The sequence below is a fragment of the Dipodomys spectabilis genome, unplaced genomic scaffold (assembly GCF_019054845.1).
Source record: "Dipodomys spectabilis isolate Male_0828 unplaced genomic scaffold, ASM1905484v1 ptg000232l, whole genome shotgun sequence".
Taxonomy (NCBI): domain Eukaryota; kingdom Metazoa; phylum Chordata; class Mammalia; order Rodentia; family Heteromyidae; genus Dipodomys; species Dipodomys spectabilis.
Genome location: NW_024870909.1, coordinates 643,176 through 668,863, shown reverse-complemented (window position 1 = coordinate 668,863; position 25,688 = coordinate 643,176). Strand labels below are relative to the sequence as shown.

The 25,688-nt window shown below is 36.3% G+C and overlaps 1 pseudogene; it reads right to left on the bottom strand.

Annotated features, from left to right (window-relative positions):
- Positions 1-2,546: 2,546 nt before the first annotated feature.
- On the bottom strand, positions 2,547-2,640 carry LOC122123938 (annotated as a pseudogene).
- Positions 2,641-25,688: the final 23,048 nt, after the last annotated feature.

The following is a 25,688-nucleotide window of genomic DNA, read 5'->3' as shown; positions in this document are numbered from 1 at the left end:
TAAGACAGGGCCTTCAGCTTTGCTCTGAAGAAGTTTCAGGTGATGGATAAGGCAGACAAGGTGATCTACCCAACCTGACAGGCGGGTTCACTTCTTTAAACAGAGACAGGGTGTTGGGAGCTGACAGTAAAGTTTAAAGGTCATCTTGACCCCTGTTCTCGCTTGAAGGCACGTACAAGGAACTTGCTTACTTGAAAGACACCAGGTGCCTGGGATTGCTTTGCTATGTCTGCACAGTTTGTTTCAAATTTTACTGCTTGGGACATTTCTAAATGTGATGGGGCTAATGTTTATTATTGTGCTAGGTGGGGATGAGAGGTAACTGGGACGAGCTCTTATGCACAAGGGACCTCCTTCCAGACTTGCCTCCAATCCCTTGCGTGGCCAAATGTAATCCTGTTAAAAAAACCTTTACAGAGGAGGGGGAAAAGATAACTAACTGGGAGGTGGATCTGCCATTAAAACAAAAAGGGTGAATATGTGGGGAAATCTGTGGGGAACACAGGTAGCTAAGATGGCCCTGAGAGGAAGTTGAGTGGGCAGAGCCGGATTTGTTTAGGTTCCGTGTGTAAACAACTCATGGAAGCTTAGGTGCATGATAAGGTATGGCCTTTCCGTGATTGCTGGGTTCCATTTCCTCCCTTCCCACGCAGTCTTTTGCTTTAAAAAGGGTATGCCCCCTATTAATAAACGAGTTCCTGCTTGGTTTGACTCCCCACTGCTTCTGATTGTCTCCTGGGCTAAAGGAGGCTGGGGAAGGGGCAAGCGGCCGCACTTTGCACTTATCTTTCCTCGGACCCCGTCCATCCAAAGACGGACGAAGACCCAAAACATGGTAATTGCTTTCTGCCACATTTTGTCTTCAACACAGACTGTGTTGGTGACATTGTGTTATCATGCACAGACTGAGATTATAAATTAAGATCCAAAGAGAGTCCAATTTCTTCTGTCCCACAGTTCTAGTATCCTTTTAAAAAAGTACTTAAACTTTTAAATACCATCACTTACTGTCTTGTAAGAATCCCAAAACGAAATAAATTCACATATAATCACTCCAAAATGCTTTAAAATAGGAAATGATAAAAGAGTACTCCGTGAAGTAAAGTTTCTTCTACTTATAAAATTATTCTTAAAACCTTGTTCTGGTTGGTCACATCTGTAATCCTGCCCACTCATCATATCTACTGAGGAGCTTGAGATCTGTTGGCAGCCAATCAGAGCAAAATATAATTCATAAAATTATTTTTTAAAAATGTAAATGAACTAGAAAAAGGCCAGGAATGGAGATGTAGTTCATATACTAGTTCACCAATCTAGAGAAGAAAGGCCTAGCAAGACCTTGAAGCCCTGAGTTCAAACTGAGCACGCCAACAAACAGGCATGCACATGCACTCCTGTGCACGTGTGCACATGCACACACATACTTATTCAAAATATCTTCAGGTCAGTGATATGTATTAATTTCTTTGTTAACGTTATTATATGGGTAAAATGATAGAAATAAACTATTATATCTCAGAACATTTTTAAACGTTTTTTATTGTAAAAATACTTTATAGAGGGTTTACAGTTACATGAGCAAGGTAATGAGTACATTTCCTATCAAGAATTGTTAGCTCCCCTTTGTTTTTCCTCTACCATCCCTTCCCTTCTACCTCCACAAGTACACTCCTCACCCACCCCACTCCTCCACCCTAACCCCGCCTAAATTGTAAAGTTCATTTTTCAACATAGTGCCTTGTGCATCTCATTGTTTCAATGTGTCAACCTGTATCTCTGTTTAAGCATTTTGTTTTTTTCCCTTTCCCTCCCCAAATTAGAGAAGTGTATATACAAGATGCAGGCACACCAACATCAAATACTGTGAAAACAGGGGTTATGCTGTGTGGGAGGGCCATATAAAAACCAAAAAAATAGCATCGCACATTATAGATGCGTTAAAAACAACAGCAAGAAAAAAAAACACTTGTGTTCCTATCTTGAGGTTCATTTAGCTTAACATCACCTTATCTAGTCATATGCATATAGCTTTTGACCATTTCTGCTTATCACAGACATAGATTTACTTATTGCAAATAAGGGATACCATGGACCTATGTTTCTTTGGACTTGGCTCACGTCAGTTAATATAATTTTTTCTAAGTTTTTCCATTTCATAACAAATTGGGTGATGTCATTCATTCTGATGGACGATAGAATTCCCATACACACACACACACACACACACACACACACACACACACACACAAACACACAGCGTTTTCTTGATATATTCATCTACTTAGGAGCATCGGGGTTTGTTATATATCTTACCTATGGTAAATAATGCTGCAATAAACATATTTGTGCTGGTAGTTTTAGTATGGTCTTGTTTGTAATCATTTGGGTGAATGCCCAAAAGTGGGATTTCTGGGTCATAGGGGAGCTGTATTTGGAATCTTTTGAGGAACTTAAATACTGCTTTCCAAGTGGATGAACAAGTTTATACTCCCACCAAGAATGCAGTAAGGTTCCCTTCTGGCCACATCCCCTCCAGCATCTGTTGTAAAAATTTGGAATGCTTCACGAATTTGCATGTCATCCTTAAGCAGGGGCCAAGCTATTCTTTTCAACAGAGAAACTGCAGATTTAAACAACTGCTTAGATCAATTAGATTTAACAGACGCCTGCTGCATATTTCACCCAGCAGCATCAGAATATACTTTTTCTCAGCAGCACATGGAACATATTCCAAAATAGACCACATTTTAGGCCACAAAGCAAACTTGTCCAAATTCAGAAACATTGAAGTTATACCTTGAATTCTTTGAGACCACAACGGAGTAAAATTAGAACTCAACACCAAAAGCCACCAAAGAAAGTCCGGTAACATATGGAGGCTGAACAAAACACTGCTGAATCACAAGTGGGTCGTGGAAGAGATTAGAAAGGAAATTCAAATGTTCATGATATTCAACAAAAATGAGCACACAAATCAACAGCTCCTCTGGGACACAGCAAAGGCAGTACTCAGGGGCAAGTTTATAGCTTTGAGTTCTTACATCATTATATTGCAGAGATCTGAAACCAACAATTTAATGAGACAACTGAGCAGCAAGATAAACCCTCAACTAGTAGACAAAAAGAAAGAGTTAAAATTAAATCAGAATTAAATGTATTAGAATCCACAAAAAAACATACAAAAAATCAACAAAACAAAGAGTTGCTTCTTCGAAAAAATTAACAAAATTGACGGACCCTTAGCAAATCTTATGAGAAAAAGAAGAGAACACACCCAAATAAATAAACTCAGAGATGCGAATGGAAATATCACCACAGAAACAACCAAGATTCAAAACATTATAAGGGAATACTTCTCAAAACTATGTGCTAATAAGTTTGAGAAGTTGGCAGAAATAATGACATGCCAAAACTAAACCAAGATGAGTTAAACCATCTTAACAGGCCCATATCAAGCATTGAAATACAGCAATAAGAGACCTCCCGGGGAGTTCCGGGAAGATGGCGGAGGAGAAGCTGGAATCTGAACAAGCTCTCGCATAGAAAGCAGTTTTAGAGTTCCAGTGAACAGTCCTAAGCCAGAGAATCACACCAAGTGTGCCATCACAGGACAGAGAGTTAGACAAGAGAGGGGAAGCTAAGACAAGGAGACACATCTGAGCGCCTGCCAGCAGCCGCCGCTGTGGCGGCAGGGTCGCAGCGGCGACCACAGCCGCGGCCATACCTGAGCGCTCACACAGAGAGTCCGGGACTAAGGAGCCAGACGCAGTGGGCAAGAGGATTCTACTCAACACCAGCAAGAACCGACAAGGAGCGGACATCTTCATCCTGCAGTTTGCAGACCAGAGACGACCCAGGATCCAAGACTCGGCGTGAGTAGAAGCCCGATGTCCTCACTCCTTCTCAGGGAGCAGAGGAGGGAAGGCCACCCCTCCCCCCCCAGCACCGGTGATCTCCATCTTGGATACCGACAAAGCTCGGAGGAGCTGCTAGCTCCAACTCAGGCCTTGGAATAAAATGAGTCATTTAACAGGTCACAAGAACTTAACTGCTAAGTGACCTGCCAGACTCAGCTCCATCCAGGGAAAAGTCACCCAGCTCAGGCACCAGCCATTGGAGTGGCTTTCCTCACTGGGTAACCAGAGCCAGAGGCTGCCCCTCCCTCTAGCAGCCTCAACAATCAATTGAAAAACAGAAACCCTGAGAATGGCTCCAGGCTGGGCGCTGTGAATTTTTCACAAAATAGCCCTAGGGAAAAGCTACTGTTTGTTGAAAGGCCTCAACTCTACCAGAACCTAGCCTCATCACCCCTCTTTTGTGATTCTCAAAGCAGATCACCCTCCCATTAAACTAACATGGTAGGGGGATCTCAAAATCTTAGGTAAAGCAGAGCATTTTTCTGCCTGTTCGAACAAACTGACTTAAGAAACCAGACAAGCCACAGAACCTCAAGCTGACCAGAGACTCCAACAAGAGGCTGGTTACAGACAAAAGGGAGATACAGGATTCTTTCCACCCCTCCCAAAAAAAAAATCAAAGAACATTTTTTTTCTTCTTTTCTTTTTTCTTTTTCTTTTTTTTTTTTTGGTACCTTATATATATAAAAAAATTTTTTTCCTTTTCTAAAACTTTTATTAATCTTTAATTTTTGCCTTTTTTGAAAAAATAATTGTTTTCCAGTAACTTTTTTTTCCCTCTTTTAATTTTTATTTTAGGAATACGTGAATGTACGTTTTCCTTTCTTTTCTTGTCTTCACTCTCTTTTTCTTTCTTTCTTAAATATCTTTTTGTTTTTTGTCTAGCTCTACTGAACTTCTGATCTTTTTTTTTTCTCCCTTTCTTATCCTTTTCACCTTTTCCTTTCTTTTGTTCTTCTGTATGTGACTTAACTCTTGTCCTGCACATCCTCAGATAAACCCATAGTTAACTAGTAGACCCTATCCCCCATTGTGTACACACTTAATCCACAAATTTATTACTCAATCGAAAACCTCTGAGACTTAAATTCCTTAATAGTTCCTTAATAGCAGTACTATCTCTTTATACCTATATAATATTTTAAGCATTTTTTAAGTTTTTCACATCTCCTCTAACTCTCTCCTCTTTTCTCATTATATTCACATTCCTCTCTAAATAGATGGTCTTTCAATCTCCATAACTATATTAATTTTTACGTTTCTAATTTTTTTTTCTGGTCTCTTTTCATTTCCCTTTCCCTTTCTTCTTTTTCTCTCCCTCTCTACTTGCATCCTACCCAACCTATTTCCTGCATTGAGATTAGGACTTAGTTAACTCTCCCTGTGCCTCCCCACACCAATCTATTCCTAATTTTTACCCACATCTCTCCCTAACCCTAAAAATTTCTGGTTTTCCAAATTCTTCTCTGCAGTTCGAAGCCCATCAACATTTAGTTGTTTGATGTTGAATAGATGTATCTGTTGAACTAGATTGTATCTGTAGACTATTGACTGTATAAATGCAAACGCTGGTTGATGGTTGCCTTAAGATAGTGTTCTAGCACAAAACTGGTGCTATTTTCATCTCAAATGGGCAGAGTAAGCCGGAAAAACACAAGAAAAATGGCAAATCCGGGTATATCAATTCCCAATCTTGATAATCAGGGGTCAGATCAGATAATGAACAATCCAGAGGAGAGTTCCCAAATAGCTCTACAAACACTGGCAAACATGATAAATGAGAAGTTTTACAACTTACAAAGGACTCTGTATGAGCGTAATAGGGAGAGAGAGGAGGAATCCCAAAAGTCTATACAGGAATATCATAAGCGTGAGGAAGCTACTCAAAAACTGATACAGGATTTGCATGAACAACTTGAGAATACTCAAAGAGAAAGGGAGGAATGGAGTGAGCAGGCTGAGAACACTCAAAGAGAACTGCAGGAATCCCACGAACGGGAGGAAAGAGAACTGCAGGAATCCCACGAACAGAAGGAAGCTAATCAAAGAGTAATTCAGGAATTGAGAGACCAGGTAGAGAACACACAAAGATCACTAAAGGCATTCATGGAATGCATTAACAAAGAGCTGAAGGAAGTCAGGGAGACCACAAAGGGAATGCTGAATGGAACCCAACAGAAGGAATGGGAGTCCAAAGAAAGCATAACCAATCAACTAAGTGATTTGAGAACAAACACTGAACACCAAATTAAGGAAGTAAAGAAATTCATACAAGACCTAAAACAGAGCTTCAACAAAGAACTTGAAGCCATCAAAGCTGACCAACTAGAAGGAAAAGAGATAAAAAACAAAGTAGAGAGTCTAGACAGCAGGTTAGACCATGCAGAAGATCGAATCTCAGGGATTGAACACAGCCTAGATATTATAGAGAAAGAACATACAACCATCCAAGACATGTCCAAGAAGTATGATAGATCTATCCAACACCTGGAAGACACCATCAGAAGGCCTAATCTAAGGATAATGGGTGTAGAGGAGCACCTAGAAACAGACGTTAATGGTCTAGGAAATTTGTTTAACAGGATCCTAGCAGAGAACTTCCCAAACATACAAAAAGATAGGCCTATTCAGATACAAGAAGCTTTTAGAACCCAAAATAGACCAGACCAGAATAGGACATCCCACCGTCACATTATAATCCACACAGGATCAACTCAGACCAAGGAAAAGATCCTTAAAGCTGTCAAGGAGAAAAGGTTAATTACCTATAAAGGGAAACCAATTAGAATCACGTCAGATTTCTCAGCAGAGACAATCAAACAAGAAGAGCCTGGAATGATGTATGCCATGCCCTAAAAACAAACAACTATCAACCAAGAATACTGTACCCAGCTAAACTCTCCTTCATAACTGAAGGCCAAATAAAAACCTTCCATAGCAAAGAAAAATTGAAACAATACATCTCCACCAAACCAGCCCTACAAAAGATTCTTAAAGATGTCCTACACATAGAAAACCAACAAGACCACAATAAAGGCCAAGAAACTGCACCCAAACTGAGAATCCAAGAACCATAGGAAGAACCCAGTTTTCGCAGCCCCCAAGAAGGTGGATAACATGGCAGGAACTCTCAAATACCTCTCAGTCCTATCTCTTAACATTAACGGACTGAACTCTCCAATTAAGCGACATAGACTGTCTAGTTGGATTAAAAAACAAGACCCTTCTATCTGCTGCCTGCAGGAGTCACATCTTGCCCGTAAAAACAAACACATTTTCAATGTTAAAGGCTGGAACAAAATCTACCAAGCAAACGGCCCCCATAAACAGGCGGGAGTTGCAATCCTAATATCAGATAAAATAGACTTCAAATTAAAATTCGTGAGAAGAGATAAAGAAGGTCGCTACATACTAATTAAAGGATCTCTCCTTCAGGAGGATATTACAATTCTAAATATCTATTCGCCAAACAATGGAGCACCCAAATTTATCAAAGAAACACTACTTTCCTTCAAATCCCATATAGATCCAAAGACATTAATTGTTGGGGATTTTAACACACCACTCTCCCCACTAGATAGATCAACTCGGCAAAAACTCAACAGAGAAACCGCAGATCTAAACAGCTGCATAGATCAACTAGATTTAACAGACATCTACCGAACATTTCACCCAGCAGCATCAGAATACACGTTTTTCTCAGCAACACATGGAACATTTTCTAAAATAGACCACATTTTAGGCCACAAAGCAAACTTGTCTAAATTCAGAAACATTGAAGTTATACCTTGCATTCTCTCTGACCACAAGGGAATAAAATTAGAACTCAACACCAAAAGCCACCAAAGAAAGTCCGGTATCACATGGAGGCTGAACAACACACTGCTGAATCAAGAGTGGGTAATGGAAGAGATTAGAAAGGAAATTCAAATGTTCATGCTATTCAACAAAAATGAAGACACAAATTACCAGCTCCTCTGGGACACAGCAAAGGCAGTACTCAGGGGCAAGTTTATAGCTCTGAGCTCCTACATCAACAAATTGGAGAGATCTGAAACTAGCAATTTAATGACACATCTAAACCTCCTTGAAAAAGAGCATCAAGATAAACCCCAATCCAGTAGACGGAAAGAAATAATTAAAATTAAATCAGAATTAAATGAATTAGAATCCAAAAAAACTATAGAAAGAATCAACAAAACAAAGAGTTTGTTCTTCGAAAAACTTAACAAAATTGACAGACCCTTAGCAAATATTTTCCGAAAAAGAAGAGAACACATCCAAATTAATAAACTCAGAGATGAGAATGGAAAAATCACCACGGAAACAACCAAGATTCAGAACATTATAAGGGAATACTTCTTAAAACTTTATGCTAATAAGTTTGAGAACTTGACAGAAATGGACCTTTTCCTAGCAAATATTGACATGCCAAAACTAAACCAAGATGAGTTAAACCAGCTTAACAGGCCCATATCAAGCATTGAAATAGAAACAGCAATAAGAGACCTCCCAGCTAAGAAAAGCCCAGGACCAGATGGTTTTACAGCGGAATTTTACAAGGCCTTCAAAGCAGAGCTCATACCAATACTCCTCCAACTCTTCAATGAAATTGAAAGAGAAAGCTCACTACCGAACACATTCTATGAAGCCATCATAACCCTCATCCCAAAACCAGGCAGGGACTCATCAAAGAAAGAGAACTATAGACCCATTTCTTTCATGAACATTGATGCAAAACTTCTCAACAAAATTTTGGCCAATCGACTTCAACAATTCATCCAAAAAATCATACACCACGATCAAACAGGATTCATTTCAGGGGTGCAAAGCTGGTTCAATATACCCAAATCAATTAATATTATTCATCACATCAACAGGAGCAAAAAGCAACTCCATTTGTAATAGCCCCACAAAAAATAAAATACCTAGGAATTAACTTAATTAAAGAAGTGAAGGACCTGTATGATGAAAACTTTAAAATCTTGAAAAAGGAAATAAACACAGAACTTTAAAAATGGCAAAACCTCCCATGCTCCTGGATTGGAAAGATTAACATCGTGAAAATGGCAATACTTCCAAAGGCTATCTACAAATTCAACGCAATACCTATCCAAATTCCAACCTCATTCTTCAAAGAAATAGACGAGGCTATCCAAAAATTCATATGGAACAATAAAAGACCCCGAATAGCAAAAACGCTCCTCAACGGAAAGAACACTGCTGGAGGAATATCAATACCAAACTTCAAGCTCTACTATAAAGCCATAGTAATCAAAACAGCTTGGTATTGGCATAAGAACAGACCTCAGGACCAATGGAATAGAATTGAAAACCCAGAAATGAACCTGCAGACCTATAGCCATCTAATCTTCGATAAGGGAGCTAAAGCAATAGAATGGAAGAAAGACAATCTCTTCAGTAAATGGTGCTGGCAAAATTGGTTAACTACATGTAGAAAACTTAAGCTAGATCCTTATATATCACCCTGCACAAGAATCAACTCCAAATGGATCAAAGACCTTGAACTCAAAGCAGACAATCTGAAAACATTACAGGGTGGAATAGGAGAAACCCTAGGTCTCCTTGGCTCAGGCCGAAATTTTCTGAATAGAGACCCGGAAACACAACAAGTCAAAGAAAGGTTGGACAAATGGGATTGCATAAAGTTGCAGAGCTTCTGCAGGGTAAATGACATAGCTAGCAAGATCAATAGAAAGCCCACGGATTGGGAGAAGATCTTTACTAGTCATACAACGGACAAGGGTCTCCTATCTAAAATATACTTGGAACTCAAAAAATTAAACCCCCCAACAACAAATCCTCAAAGAAACAACTGCCCAATAAATAAGTGGGCGAAAGACTTAAAGAGAAACTTCTCTGAAGAAGAAAGAAGGATGGCCAATAGACACATGAAGAAATGTTCAACATTCCTAGCCATAAAAGAAATGCAAATCAAAACAACATTGAGATATCACCTCACTCCAGTTAGAACGGCAAAAATCAAGAACTCTAACAACAACAGATGCTGGAGGGGATGTGGACAGAAAGGAACCTTACTTCATTGTTGGTGGGAATTTAAACTTGTTCAACCACTTTGGAAAGCAGTATGGAGGTTCCTCAAAAGACTTAACATAGAGCTCCCCTATGACCCAGCAATCCCACTTTTGAGCATTTACCCTAATGCTTCCAAACAAGACCACACTAAAGCTACCAGCACAACTATGTTTATTGCAGCATTATTTACCATAGCTAAGATATGGAACCAACCTAGATGCCCCTCAGTAGATGAATGGATCAAGAAAATGTGGTATATATACACAATGGAATTCTATGCCTCCATCAGAAAGAATGACATTGCCCCATTTGTTAGGAAATGGAAAAACTTGGAAAAAATTATATTAAGTGAAGTAAGCCAGGCCCAAGGAAACGTAGGTCCCATGGTTTCCCTTATTTGTAATATCTAGTATATGTATGAGTTAAGCGGAAAAGGTCAGATAATGTGATGTCAGGAAAATGAACCCTTAGATGTGTATTTTAATGTTTTTTTCTTTCATGCATGTGTTTCTAACATATTTATAAGATTATCTCTTTGTTGCTTTGTATGTCCCTCCCCCACAGTATAACCCCTGCTTTCACTATATTTGATGTCAGTATAACTTGTGGAGGAGATGGGGAAAAACCAGGTGTTTAAGGATACAGGTGGACCTGTTGCAACAATGAGAAGTACAAGTTGTCATGTCCAAAACGAGCTTTACAACGTTGGTGCGGGGGGGGGGGGGGGAGGGAAGTGGGTGAAGGGGGAGAAGGAGAAGGGTTGGGATTAGGGGGGGAGGGGGGAGGCTGGGATGGGATGTGAAGGGTAAACAAAGGAGGACCCTGCAATGCTTGATAAGAAATGTACACATTATCCTGCCCATGTAACTGTAACTCTTCTGTACAGTATGTTCACAAATAAAATTAAATTAAATTTAAAAAGAAAAGAGACCTCCCATCTAAGAAAAGCCCAGGACCAGAGGGTTTTACAGGAGAATTCAACAAGCCCTTCAAAGCAGAGCTCATACCAATACTCCTCCAACTTTTCAATGAAATTGAAAGAGAAAGTTCACTATCGAATTCATTCTATGAAGCCATCATAAACCTCATCAAATAAACAGGCAGGGGCTCATCAAAGAAAAAGAACTATGGACCCATTTCTTTGATGAACATTGATGCGAAACTTCTCAACAAAATTTTGGCCAATTGATTTTAACAATTCATCCATTCAAAAAGGATTCATTTCAGGGATGCAAAACTGCTTCAATATGCGCAAATCAAATAATATAATTCATCACATCAACAACAGCAAGGATAAGAACCACATGGTTATCTCAATAGATGCAGAAAAAGCATTTGACAAGATCCAACAGCCCTTTATGATGAAGGTTCTGGAAAAATTAGGAATCCATGGAACATTCCTCAATACAATAAAGGTTGTATATAAGAAACCTACAGCCAGCATTATACTCAATGGTGAAAAACTAAAGCCATTTCCTTTTAAGTCAGGACCAAGACAAGGAATGTCCACTCTCTCCACTTCTCTTCAATCTAGGATTAGAATGCCTAGCTACAGTGAAAGAAAAGAAGCAAACATACAGGGAATCCAACTAGGGAAAGAAGTAAAACTCTCCCTCTTTGCAGATGACATGGTCTTGTATTTAAAGAATCCCAGAGAATCCACTCCCAAATGACTCAAGTTGATTCAAAACTTTGGCAAAGTAGCATGATATAAAATTAACTCTCAAAATTCCATGGCTTTTCTGTATGCCAACAATAAGAAAAATGTGGCTGAAATTAGGAAAGCAACACCATTCGTAATAACCCCACAAATAATAAAGTACCTAGGAATTAACTTAACCAAAGAAGTGAAGGACCTCTATGCTGAAAACTTTAAAAACTTGAAAAAGGAAATCAAAACAGAACTTAGAATGTGGCAAAATCTCCCATGCTCTTGTATTAGAAAGATCAATATTGTGAAAATGGGAATAATTCCCAAGGCTATCTACAAATTCAATGTGATACCTATCAATATTCCAACCTCATTCTTCAAAGAAATTGAAGTGGCTATCCAAAAATCCATAAGGAACAATAAAAGACACCAAATAGCAAAAACGAAGCTCAACAGAAAGAACAGTGCTGGAGAAATATCAATACCAAATTTCAAACTCAACTACAAACGCATAGTGATCAAAACAGCTTGGTACCTGCACAAGAATAGACCTCAGGACCAAAGGAATAGAATGGAAAACCCAGAAATGAACCCACAGACCAATAGTCATCTAATCTTTGAAAAGGGAGCTAAAAAAATAGAATGGAAGAAAGAGAGCCTCTTCAGTAAATTGCACAGGCAAAGTTGATTAACTACTTGTAGAAAACTAAATCTAGAACTTTATATACCACCCTGCACCGGAATCAACTCCAAATGTATCAAAGAACTTGGAGTCAAAGCAGACACTCTGAAAAGGGTACATGATGGAATAGAAGAAACCATAGGTCTCCTTGGCCAGGCCGAAAGTTTCTTAATAGAGACTCAGAAACAGAACACATCAAAGAAAGTTGGATAAATGGGATTGCATGAAATTACAGAGCTTCTACATGGCAAAGGACATAGCTAGCAAGATCAATAGAAAGTCCACAGATTTGGAGAAGATCTTCAATAGTCATAAAAAGGACAAAGGTCTCATATCTAAATTATACCTGGAACTCAAAAAATTAAATCCCCCAACAACAAATCTTCAAAGAAACAACTGCCCAAAAAATAAGTGGGCTAGAGACTTAAGGAGAAACTTCTCTGAAGAGGAAAGAAGGATGGCCAATAGACACATGAAGAAATGCTCAACCTCCCTAGCCATAAAAGAAATGCAAATCAAAACACCATTGGGATACCAGCTCACTCCAGTTAGAATGGCTAAATTCAAGAACTCTAATAACAACAGATGCTGGAGGGGATGTGGACAGAAGGGAACCTTACTGCATTGTTGGTGGGAGTTTAAAACTTGTTCAACCACTTTGGAAAGCAATATGGAGGTTCCTCAAAAGACTCCACATAGAGCTCCCCTATGATCCAGCAATCCCACTATTGGGCATTTACCCAAATGTTTACAAACAAGACCACACTAAAGTTATCAGCACAACTATGTTCATTGCAGCATTATTTACTATAGCTAAGATATGGAACCAACCCAGATGCCCCTCAGTAGATGAATGGATCAAGAAAATGTGGTAAGTATAGACAATGGAATTCTATGCCTCCATCAGAAAGAATAACATTGCCCCATTTGTCAGGAAATGAAAAGGCTTGGAAAAAATTATATTACGTGAAGTAAGCCAGGCCCAAGGAAACATAGGTCCCACGGTTTCCCTTATTTGCAATATCTAGTATATGTCTGAGTCAAGCAGAAATGTTCAGATAAGTTGATGTTAGGGAAATGAACCCTAATATATGTATTCAAATTTTTTTTCTTTCATGTGGTTGTTTCTAACACATTGATAAGATTATTTTTTTGTTGCTATGTATGTCCCTCTCCCACAGTATGCCCCCTGCTTTCACTGTATTTGATGTCGGTATAATTTGTGGAGGGGAAGGGGAAAAACAAATCGTTTAAATATGGATACAGGTGGATCCATTGCAACAATGAGATGTACAAGTCATTATGTTGAAAAGGAACTTTACAACTTTGTTGCAGGATGCTGTGGGAGGGGGAGCAGGGAGTATTGTGTGGGGGGGGCGAGGGGACAATGGGAAGGAATGGGAAGGGGAAATAAAGGAGGAGGCTACAAAGCTTGATAAGAAATGTACTCAATATCTTGCCCATGTAATTGTAACCCCTCTGTACAGTATTTTCACAACAATATATATATATCACATTAAAATATTGTACTCATTGGTTCTGGGAAGGTGGCTCAGTGGTAGAGCACTTACCTTGCATGCGTGTGGCCCTGGGTTCAATTCCTCAGCACCACATAAGCAAAAAGAAAAAAAGCTGGAAGTGGGGCTGGGGCTCAAGTGGTAGAGCACTAGCCTTGAGCTGAATAGCTGAGGGACAGCACCCAGGCCCAGAGTTCAGGCCCCACGACCGGACACGCTTCCCCCCAAAAAGATATGTACTCATTATCTTGGCCATGTAATTGTAACCCTTTTGTGCAGTATTTTCACACACACACAAAAAAAGATGTAACTTATTCAGTTCGGAATATAGTGAATGAGGAGATGAAGAGAAATAGTTTGGAGTAAATATGTTGAAATACTTTATAACTTAGTATGATCACATAATAAAATTTAAGTATAAAAATAGGGTAATATAATTAGTAAAAGGAATAAAATTTAACATGCTACACTAAGTGGACATATGTGTATAACACAATTAAAAATACTTTGTGAAATTAAAATTTCTAATAAAAAGACAAAAATTCGTTCCAGTTATTATAGATTCATATGTTAATATCTTTTTTTCAGTTAATTCCTTGACGAAGTAAAGGGAGAAATATATTTTGCTCATTTAGAAAGACAATCTTGTCCAATTAGCATTAAAGTATTTTAGTTAATGACTGTAAATGTGAAATTTTTCTATCAACCTAATTATTATATTAGAATATTTTCAATGTATTCTTCAAAATATTATCTCTGTAGGTATATACTTTTGCTATTTATTTAATGTTTTCTTACTAAATTGATATATGCCATTTTCTGAATGTAGTTTGGTGTATGCAACTAAGATATATTATACCTGATCTGGAAATCAATTATTCAGTTTTTTTTAAATCAAAAATGCTTATAGTGAAATAAAGAGGTAAATCCAAATTATGTATATTTGAAGACAATGCTTGGTTAGTCCTCTTCTCACATTACCCATTCCCTTCTTGAGAATAATACACATTGTAAGGAAATGTTTAGAATGTTTTGGAGAAATAGTTTGACTTTAAACCAGTGATTTACTACATGCTTCATTTTGTTTACTTTATATCCAGAAAAGCTAAATTCTTTTTTTAATTTTTTTTTTGTGAAAATACTGTACAGAGGGTTTACAATTACATGGGCAAGATAATGAGTACATTTCTTATCAAGCATTGTAGCCTCCTCCTTTGTTTCCCCTTCCCATCCCTTCCCATCCTCCCCTCGCCCCCCCCCCCGCCCAATCCTCCCCGCTCCCCTTTGCCCCCCTACACCAAAGTTGTAAAGTTCATTTTCGATATAATGACTTGTACATCTCATTTATGCAATGGGTACACCTGTATCCATATTTAAACGATTTGTTTTTCCCCTTCCCCTCCACAAATTATACCGACATCAAATAAAGTGAATGCAGAAAAGCTAATTTCTTACCTTATCATTTTCCTTAGGCTTTACACTAAGGTTTAATCTCTGATAGGTGACAGATAAAGGTGACACTTTTTAAAAATTGCTAAATTTAGGCTGAGGAATCTAGGTACAAGTATACTCATGCAGATAGGCCTCATCAGTCATGAGACCATGATATCAAAATGTTAACCTATGCTCACTGGAGTCATGTGTATGAGATTCTGTGTATTATAAACAGTGATTATGAGCATTTGTTTTGTAATCAACATCATTTAATGGGTTAGGAAATGAAGTGAGACATTATACTCAGAACTAAATTGAAGGAGGAATCCAAAATTTGTTAATGATATACACTTAACACAATGTTTTAAAAATTCAAGCTAAAGGAAATAATTTGTAAAAAAAATCAACATTTACAATAAATACAGAATCAGTATGACTGATTTATTTTTTTATCCAGGTTGCCATATGGCTTGCATGATGACTTTTCTGATTATATGTTTAGTTAGGTCTTGATATTTAGTTGGTGAAGTTATGTTCTTTCATATATTCATTTGTCAGATCAAAGAGTAAATGAATTCCATGCCAGAGCCAACATCCATAATAATGTTATAGTTGTATCCTGCTACTTTGCCAAACTTTCAAATCAGCTCGAGTATCTTGAGTCTTTTCTCAATCTCACTAAATAGGTATGCAATTTTGTCAGCACTAGAAATATTTTGACCACCATTTATTAAAATTATATTTTCCAGAAGCTACTATTCTCTTTTCATGAGATTTTTAATTTCATTTATATAATGTGCTGATGTTTTCCTTTAGATAACCCTTGTTCAGTCTTCTACAAACAGTGTAATTTAGAATAGGTTTAAACTAGGTAAACTCATGTAAACTGCTCAGATTCTATTACTTGCATATTTTGTCCTTGTTAAATCAGTGGTATTTAGTTCCCAATATGGATACTATTGGACTTATTCATTGCATTTATGAATATTTTAAGTATGTCATGATTTTTGTGATTTAATACCTTAGCATTTTTTCTTTTAAATATGTGCAGATCTTACTTCATATACAGTTACATTTGTTTTCAACAATTTGATCCATTAAAGGGATTTGCTATATTAGGTTCAACCAGATGAATTTAATTACAAATTAACACAACCTTATTTATGAGAGACAGTTATCCTTATAGCTCTACTCAAATTAACATGTATTTGAGGTTTGTGTACTTAAAAAATCTGTACATAATATGTTTTTGTTCCTGGGGGAGTTCCACTTTCTTGGTTGTTTCTCCAGCTGTGGTGACTGCAACATATGTGTGCATTTTATTTCAATTGTTTTGTGTTTATATTTTGTTTCATATAAGAGAAAGTACAAATAAAATCAGTGATTTAGAACTTTTTCAAATAGAATTCTACGAGAGACACTTGAATTTCTATGACAACTGGGAATGGCCAGGTCTTAGTGGGGAGTAGCAAAACAACAGAGACATGGTTGGATGTGAGTTGAATTCTTCTTCCTTTTGCCTCACTATTTCCAATGATATTACTTCAAAGTCTTTAGTGAAAAGAAAATAATTTTGTCTGTATGAACTCAGAATATTTGGTTTAATTGGGACACACTACACATTCATATTAGATTTTAACACTAAAATCTTTTTTTCCTTAGATTAAAAACACAGTTGTGAATTTATAATGTTAAAATAACACTTAATAATTTAAATGAAATTGTCTAAACTATTTTCACTTCACACTATGTGCAATATAGAATGTAATAATACTGGGTAAGTTAGTATGCAATAATTGACTTTGTGCAAAGTGAATGATAGTGGATTTTTGTGAGATACTGAGTAATAGTAAAAATTATATTTGAATCAATTAAAAAATCCCAGTTACATATAAAAATAACTCATAGTTATAAATTAATACTGAAAAAATAAGATTGTTTATTGGAAAAAGCCAGAAATTTCAATAAGCTTGCTTTTTTAAAATTGACTTGGATCTGGGCTTTGGTGGCTCATGCCTGTAATCATATCGACTCAGGACTCTGAGATCTGAGGATAGTGGTTGAAAGCTATATGGACAGAAAAGTCTGTGAGACTCTTATCTCCAATAAACGTCCTAAAAACCAGAAATGGCACTGTGGCTCAAGTGGTACAGTGCTAGCCTTGAGCTGAAGAGCTGAGCGACAGTGCCCAGGCCCAGAGTTCAAGCCCCACGACTGACAAAAAAAATTGGCATGGAGTTTTACTTTATTATTTCATGATTTTTATGAGTGTTTGTTCAGTGAAAATGTCATTGGTTTTTATATTTTGTGTTGGCATAAAATGAGCCTACCATTGTCTTAAATTAATCAGACAAACCCTCTGATTCTATGACAACATAAATTTTGTGGCTAATGGTTAAGACCAAATTGCCTTTTTGAAAAAAAATTTATATCACACCCCAAAAAAGAGGAACAAATGAAAATATAAACCAAAAACGTACTCTGTAAATCTTGATGGACTAATAGTCTGTCAGTTTGTTTTAACTATTAATCAAAAATTAAAGTAATACTAGGTAATATTAACCCATTTAAATTTCTTCATCCTTGTCATTTAAAAAACACTTTAAAAAGAAATTCAACAGGTGGTAATAGATGAGTTTTGCAATTATGCAGTTTAATAGAGCTCTGAGTTGTTGATATAGGACATTCATCTAAGTGACTAAATATTTAAATTAAATCCCATAAAGTATATTCCTTCAATTTTCTGGCTAAAGTGTTCTACAATCTATGTATTTTTAGAAGAAATATTGTATGTTGTTTCCTTGGTGACAACGTAATTGGAAGACTAAAAGTTTTCCTATACCATGGCCACCTTAAACAGGGTGGATGTATTAGGGTTGGCAGGTAAAACTTTTGGGACAGCTTTAATGTTTGAATCTTGGAAAGGATTTGATTGGGAATTGTGGCCGACTTTCATGGTTTGTGAAGAAAAATGACAGGCCATACGAAATACTTTTATCTGCTACATTGTTATATAATTTTTTTTCAAACACACACATACACACATACGTACACACAGATACACACATTTGTAGTATAAAGACACACTCCGTCTGCAAGAAAATATTTTAATAGGAATTCCATAAAATATTTAGTCTGCTGAGATCTAATTAGAATTTATAGAAATATCTAGTTGCTTCCACCCCTGTACATGTCATTATCATTGGTGAAGCTGTTGCCATTTGAATTTAGAATGCCCCAGAAAGACTTTCTATTTCTTCCCAGACTCTGGAGAGTACCTGAATAGTTCTTCTGGAGATTAAGTTCTTCAGTGTGAAATCTATGAGAACATGGACTCTCATCTACTTTCTTCTTTCATCTTTTAATCATTCTAAGTCAAAAACTTTTCTCTTTGACATACTCTCCACCTTGATATTGTCTTTTCACACCCTCCAAAGCAATAAAACCAACTAAACATACACTGAAACCTTCAAACTTGTAAATTTGAGTAAGACTTTTTTTAATAAATGGACAATATCACTAACTATGATAGGTTATAAAGCTAACACAAATCTAGTCTTTCTAACAATGTAGAGTTCATTATATTGTGCTGGATTATAACATATCTAACTTAATGTTTTATTTTATATTCTAGTTTCTGTTGATCCCATGGCTTAAACTCAGGGCCTGGATGGTGTTTTCGTGTTCTAGGTCAGTGCTCGACATACAATCTGAACTGGAATTCCATTTGCCCTGGTGGCTAATTGGAGATAAGTATCTAATGAACTTTTACTCAGATTGGCTTTGAACTGTGATCTTCAGATCTCAGCCTCTTAACTAGCTCAGATTACATCCTTGAACCACCAGTGCCTAGCCATGTTGCTTATTTTGTATAATTCCAATTTTCAGCACTATATAGGTGCTCTTACTGCAATAAAAAAATTACCTCTGTTTTCACTGTATTTGCTATTGGTATAATTTGTGGAGGGGAAGGGAAAAACCAAATTGTTTAAATAGGGATATAAGTGGACCTAGTGCATCAATGAGATATACAAGATGTTATGTAGAAAAAGGAACTTAACAATTTTGGCTTGGGGTTTTTGGGGAGGTTGGGGAGGGGAAGATGGACAGGGGTGGTAAGGGGAAACAAAGGAGGAGGTAACAATGCTTGATAAGAAATGTACTCATTATGGGGCTGGAAGGTGCCTCAGAAGTAAAGCGTTTGCCTTGCATGCATAAGGCCCTGGGTTCGAATCCTCAGCACCACATAAACAAAAACAAAAAAGCCAGAAATGGAGCTGTGGCTCAAGTGGTGGAGCGCTAGCCTTGAGCTGAAGAGCTGATGGACAGCAAACAGGCCCAGAGTTCAGGCCCCACGACTGGACCCCCTCAGCCCCCCCAAAAAAAGAAATGTACTCATTTCCTTGCCCATGTAATTGTAACCCCTCTGTACAGTATTTTCACAATAAAAAAAACTTAAAACATACTGAGGATATTTGTAAAGTATATAATGAAGAAGTTACATTCTTTACCAAACCTATGCAAAATCTATGCTAAACTATTTCTATTTCAATGTACATTTCCTGCAACCAGTTTGAAATCGTTTAATACTTGTCACACCAACTTTCTCTATACCCTACTGGAGATTTAATTGTTCATGTATGTATGTATATGTATATTTATATGTATATGTATAAGTATCTATCTATATATGTTCCAATGTGGATCATCAGAATTGAAACTTTGCTTTGTTTTACTGTTCAGCAATTAAACCTGGCCAGCTCATTCTGTAGCAATATTTGTGTTCATTCTGGTCATTCATTTATTTACCACACCATCAGCCTTCTAAAATCAGCTTCTTTTCCTGGAGAAATTACCAATCAGTCCAACCAATATACACCCAGAGCGTTTTAATAAAGCAAGCTTTAATGAAGGAAGAAAACATGAAGGGACAACTACAGAATTTCTACAGAGACCTGACATCTTTCCCATTTCTGCCTTCCTCATCATACTTAGGAAAGCATTGACGAACACTATAAATATACTGCATTTATAACTTCAAGATCAGTGTTTTTTTTTCCAACCTGAAGTCTTCTTTTCCATGATTTTTGACATAAACTTTTGGGGGATATTTTTTATTGTGATGGGATTCCATCCAAAACAATACAATGTATATCAAGAAAGTCAATGTTTTCAACTCAGAGTACTAAACAAAAGAGGGAAAAAATTATGGTTATCTATATATGTTAAGCACAAATATAGGCAATATCAAGATATTTTGAAATTGTATACTTTTACTGGATAAAGTTGCTCAAACCAATAATATTACCTACTTGGAAAACAGAGATTAGAGAATTCCATCTCAAGGCAAGCCCAAACACAAAAAGAAGTTTCAGATACTCTAACCATTTGCTGGGTGCAATGTTTTATGTTTGTGTTAGGAAGACCACAGTCCAAGCATGCCCAGGCATAGTGATACTGCCTTAAAATAAGCAATCCAATTATAATCTGCAGATATGGTAGTAGTAGATATGCTGTTTCACAAGTAAAGTGTTTTGGGTTCAAACCTCCAGTTCCTCTAGAAATTTAAGTGTGTGCCAGGGTAAGAATTTGGCATGTCTAAGGTCAAGATTTCATACTCGTTTAACAAGTTCTAATAAAGCCTTTACTTTTTTTGCTATTAAAAAAATATAACCATATCTTCCATGCCACAAAAAAATGATTTCCTATTAGAGATTTTCTTTCATCCATTAAGTAATATGTTATGCGTTGGATATTGTCCCACTGAAATCATACTAAAGATCAAAAACCTACTGTCTTAGAAAGTGACTGTATATAGAAACAGAATCTCAATGGTAGCATTTAATTTGAAGTCTCCTCCAAGAGAAGCAGAAGGACTTGAATATGCCAAGGAAAGAGGACTCAGAAGAAACAAGCTCTGATCTTGGAGTTTTAGTTCCACCAACTCAGAGGAAATGTATTTACAGTGTTAATGCACTCAAGCTGTGGTAGTTTATTATTACAATTACTACCAAACATGTGTATTCTATAAGACATGAAAAGTCATTGACTGTTGGGGTCCATGACTCATCTCTATAATGATAGTGATTAAGAAGGATGAGACTTGGGGGATAATGGTTTTCTGTCTAGTAGGAAAGTTCATGAGGTTCTATCTCCAATTAACTACAAACATTTCTGGACTGGGCATGGTTCAAATGGAAGACTGACTACTGTTAGCAAACTGAGCATGAGTTACGTTCAAGCCCCAAATTGGGAGAAAGAAAAAGTCCTTAGAAAACTACTATGAGAAACAGAATTGTGAATAGGAAAGCAGAAATAAAATAAATAAACATATTGATACAAACAAAGCTTCCCAATATGAAATAGGGCACAAACTATAATTTTTAGGGTTTTCCTTCCTATGCAGTAGAACTAAATGGTATTTTGACTTGACGAAACTAAAATGTAAAACTGTAAGCAATAAATAATCACATTACTTTTATGTTTCCATAATTCAACTTGTCTAAAATTGTTCTATACTGAAATGATCGTCATTGATATCTTTCTCAATATACCAAATGTTTATATTTTCAGCTGACCTTCCACAAAACTCATATCCCAAACATAAATTTTTGGTTTGTTCAAGCAATCAAAAGAATATAAACATATGTCTCAAAATGTTAATTACCTTTATCTACTGTCATTAAAGTAGTAAAAGTAATAGAATTAAGTATATACCCTGAGAGAAATAAGACACTTCCTTCTAAATACAGACTGGTAGACACACACACACACACACACACACACACACTTACCACTTTCACTCAGGTTAGGTTCCTGACATTGTGTATCAGACAATGATCTAATAATCTTCCTGCCCATACATAAAATACATTCATAATTCCACAATACAAAAACACCAGATAATTCAAAATAATGAGAACATTTCACAGAACCAAAACAATGAGAACATTTCACAGAACCAACCAGATAATTCAAAATAATGAGAACATTTCACAGAACCAACCAGCTCTTGAGCCATCTACTCTTCTGATTTCATTTATTCATGATGATGCATTTTTCATATCATAATTAAAAATATTTTTGACTCTGATTAGCAGACAAAAATAAGTTATCATATAATAGAAAATATAGGTAAACTTACCTGTCTGTAGATAATTTTTAATATATCTTAACAAAGACTCCTGTTTCCTTCTTGCAGAGTCTGTTTCTGGCATTTTACCCTAATGTCTAATACTAAATTACAAAGGACTTGCCATTATTATTCCTTAATGGAATTAAATCTGATTTGTTTGCTTATTCTAAAGTAAATTTTCTCAACAACTTGAATTATTGTTTCTGTTATTCCTAAGCAATTTGAAATATCAGATAAAACTGGAAATTCCCTTCAGCAATGATTTGTGAATGGCATTAGTGTTGTGGAGGGATGCAGGACTTGAATTATCTAGAGTGCCTTAAAAATGGCACTGTTGGGTCTGGAAAGGTGTCTCAATTGTAGAGTGCTTGCCTTGCATGCATGAGGCCCTGGGTTTGATTCCTCAGCACCACATAAGCCAGAAGAATAAAAGCCGAAAGTGGCCCTGTGGCTCAAGTGGTAGAGCACTAGCCTTGAGCTGAAGAGCTGAGGGACAGCGCTCAAGCGCAGAGCTCGGGCCCCACGACCGGACCCCCCAAAAATGGTACTGTTATCCAAAAGGCTGATCATTTAGTCAGCTTCTAAAGTGTGGTCTTCTTATTTCATCTAAGAAGATAAAAGTATGCTTTTCATCACATTCTTGCCTGCAAAACAATAGAATTATTTCCTTTGTACAGTTGATGTCCAGCTGCGACTGTAGTGAAACCTACAAACAACTGCACAGTTGTGTTAGCTGCTGTACATTTTGAAATTTTCTTCCAATAGCCCTTCTGATTTGAGCCCAAATTCATGGTATAGTCACATAATCCACAATTACAAAGCAACAAAATATACAAACACCACATGCAAAATGAGGTTCATTTTTTTCTGTTGTTTCCTGTTTTTCTTACTGTCTTTTAAGGAGCTAGGGGCTGTTCTCATTATTGTTGATGTGACTTAAATAAATTCACCAGATTTTTCAAATAAAATAAAGAGATATTTAGTCACAAAATACAGCTACGCATTTGCGTGATTTTTTTTATTCTACTCCTGTTCTCAGTTATCTTCAAATAACATAGAGATGAGCCAATCATGTGTGTAAATCGAAACGTATCAAGCACACAGAACTCTAATTTCTATATCAACTTCACCTAGAAATGAAAATTATCACTTGTTTCATGTCTTAATCTACTTAAAACAAGTTTTATTAATTTTATCAATAAATTTCATAATCTATGGTATTGATGCATTGCATAAGTATTTGATACCTTATTTCCACTGAATTAATATTACATATAGTTTACTTTTTTACATATGATATAATGATATTTTTGAGGATAAAACATACCTGTTTTTCATTTTGGTTGCCAAAATGGAAATATTAGGCATTTTGAAAATTTAACTTTAAATCTAAGCATTTAAATTTCACTAGGACTTGAATTGTGTTACTTACAACTTTCATATTAAAATAAAAAGCATTATTAAATAGAAAGAAAATTATGTTATCACACCTTAATCCCTGAATTAATTTTATGATAAAAAACAATTATATTTATATAACAAGATATACATATGCAAACAAACTATGAGATACACAGAAAACACATTTTTTGTTTTGTTTTTGTTGTTTATACTTTGTGATGATTCTGTATTCTTTACCTTATGCCTTGTATATTCATTGTATATCTTCAGGAAGGTGAGGGGTGGGCACAGAGCTTTAGGGAAAAGAGCGAAAAATTGTAGCAATGGAGTTCATTGAACATTGACGAAAGTGAACTATTTAACACATGGGTGGTGACAGGAGGGTGGGACTGGGAACAAGTGAGGGAACTGAAGATATTTCACAAAAGGAAATGTAATCTTTACCTGACTTATGTAATTGTAATCCATCTATAAATCACCTTAATAAGAACAACAGAGTAAATTTATTTTAAAAAGTTTCTTAGAATCCTAGAAGTTGTTTTGTTCACTGGTTTTAGCTGGTTGAGTCTATCTCTGAAAATACCTAGGTTGACATTCATTGGGCAAATATGTGAGCTACTAGTAGATAAATGTCAATTATGATTTACGTGTTTTTAAGACTCTAATTCATTTATTTCTTTAATCTAATTTGTATTATTTCTGTTTACCACTTTTTGATTTGGCTTGTTTCTGTTTTTCAAGGACCTAGTGCCACAACCTTAGTGCTGATTCAAGATTGTTCTAATTTGTTGATATACATACTCAAAGACATAAATTTTCCTCTGAGTATTGCCTGTGTTGTTGTGTCCCAGAGGTGGTAGTATTTTGTATGTTCACTTCCACTGAATTCCATGAACATTGCAACTTCCCTCCATATCTCTTCAGTGACTCACTAATGATTTAGCAATGTGTTATTCAGTCTGTGAGGTTCAGAATTTTCTGTGATGCCTCTTGATGCCAAGATCTAATTTGTTCCCATCGTGGTCTGACATGATACAAAGAGTAATTTCATTCTTATTTTTGAATTTTCACAGATTTTTCTTGTGATCTAAGATATGATCTATTTTGGAGAATATTCCATGGGCTGCTGAGAGTAATATGTATTGTGAAGCTGTTAGGTGAAATACTCTGTGGATATCTTTTAGGTATAGCTTGTCAATGCAGTTATTTAACTCTGAAGTTTTTTGCTAAGCTTTTACCTGGGTGGCCTGTCCCGAGGTAAGAATGATGTGTTCAAGCAACCAACAATGTATTTGGATGTATGCATGTTTTTAGGGTATGTAGTATTTGTCTGATGAATTTGGGAGCTCTAGGATTCATGGTATTGATAATTAAAATTGTTATATACCACTGATGGAGAGTTTTCTTTATGAATATTTAATATCATTCTTTGTCTCTTTTTTACTTTCATACCACTTTTAATTTAAAGCATATTTTATCTAATAGTATAGCTATTCTTACCTGTTTATGAGGTCCAATTTTATTTTTTAAAGATCATGTACAGAAGGGTTACCATTACATAAGTCAAATAATGTGCACATTTCTTTTTGAAAAGTGTCACCTCTTCTCTCATATCCTCCCAGTTTTTCCCTTTCAACCTCCCTCCCCCATAAGTTGTATAGTTCATTTACAATGTAGTGTCTATTGAGTAGCCCTGCTGTATTTTGTTAACCTTGTGTCTCACCATTTCTGTTTTCTCCCTTGCGCATTCCAAATTTACATATGAGACAAAAGGTGCAGAAATATAAAAAATACAGCATCAGAACACAGAAGGAAAAAGCAATTATTTTAATGAATACTAATGATTATTTTAATGAATATTATTTTATATGATGACATTCATATAGCTATTTAG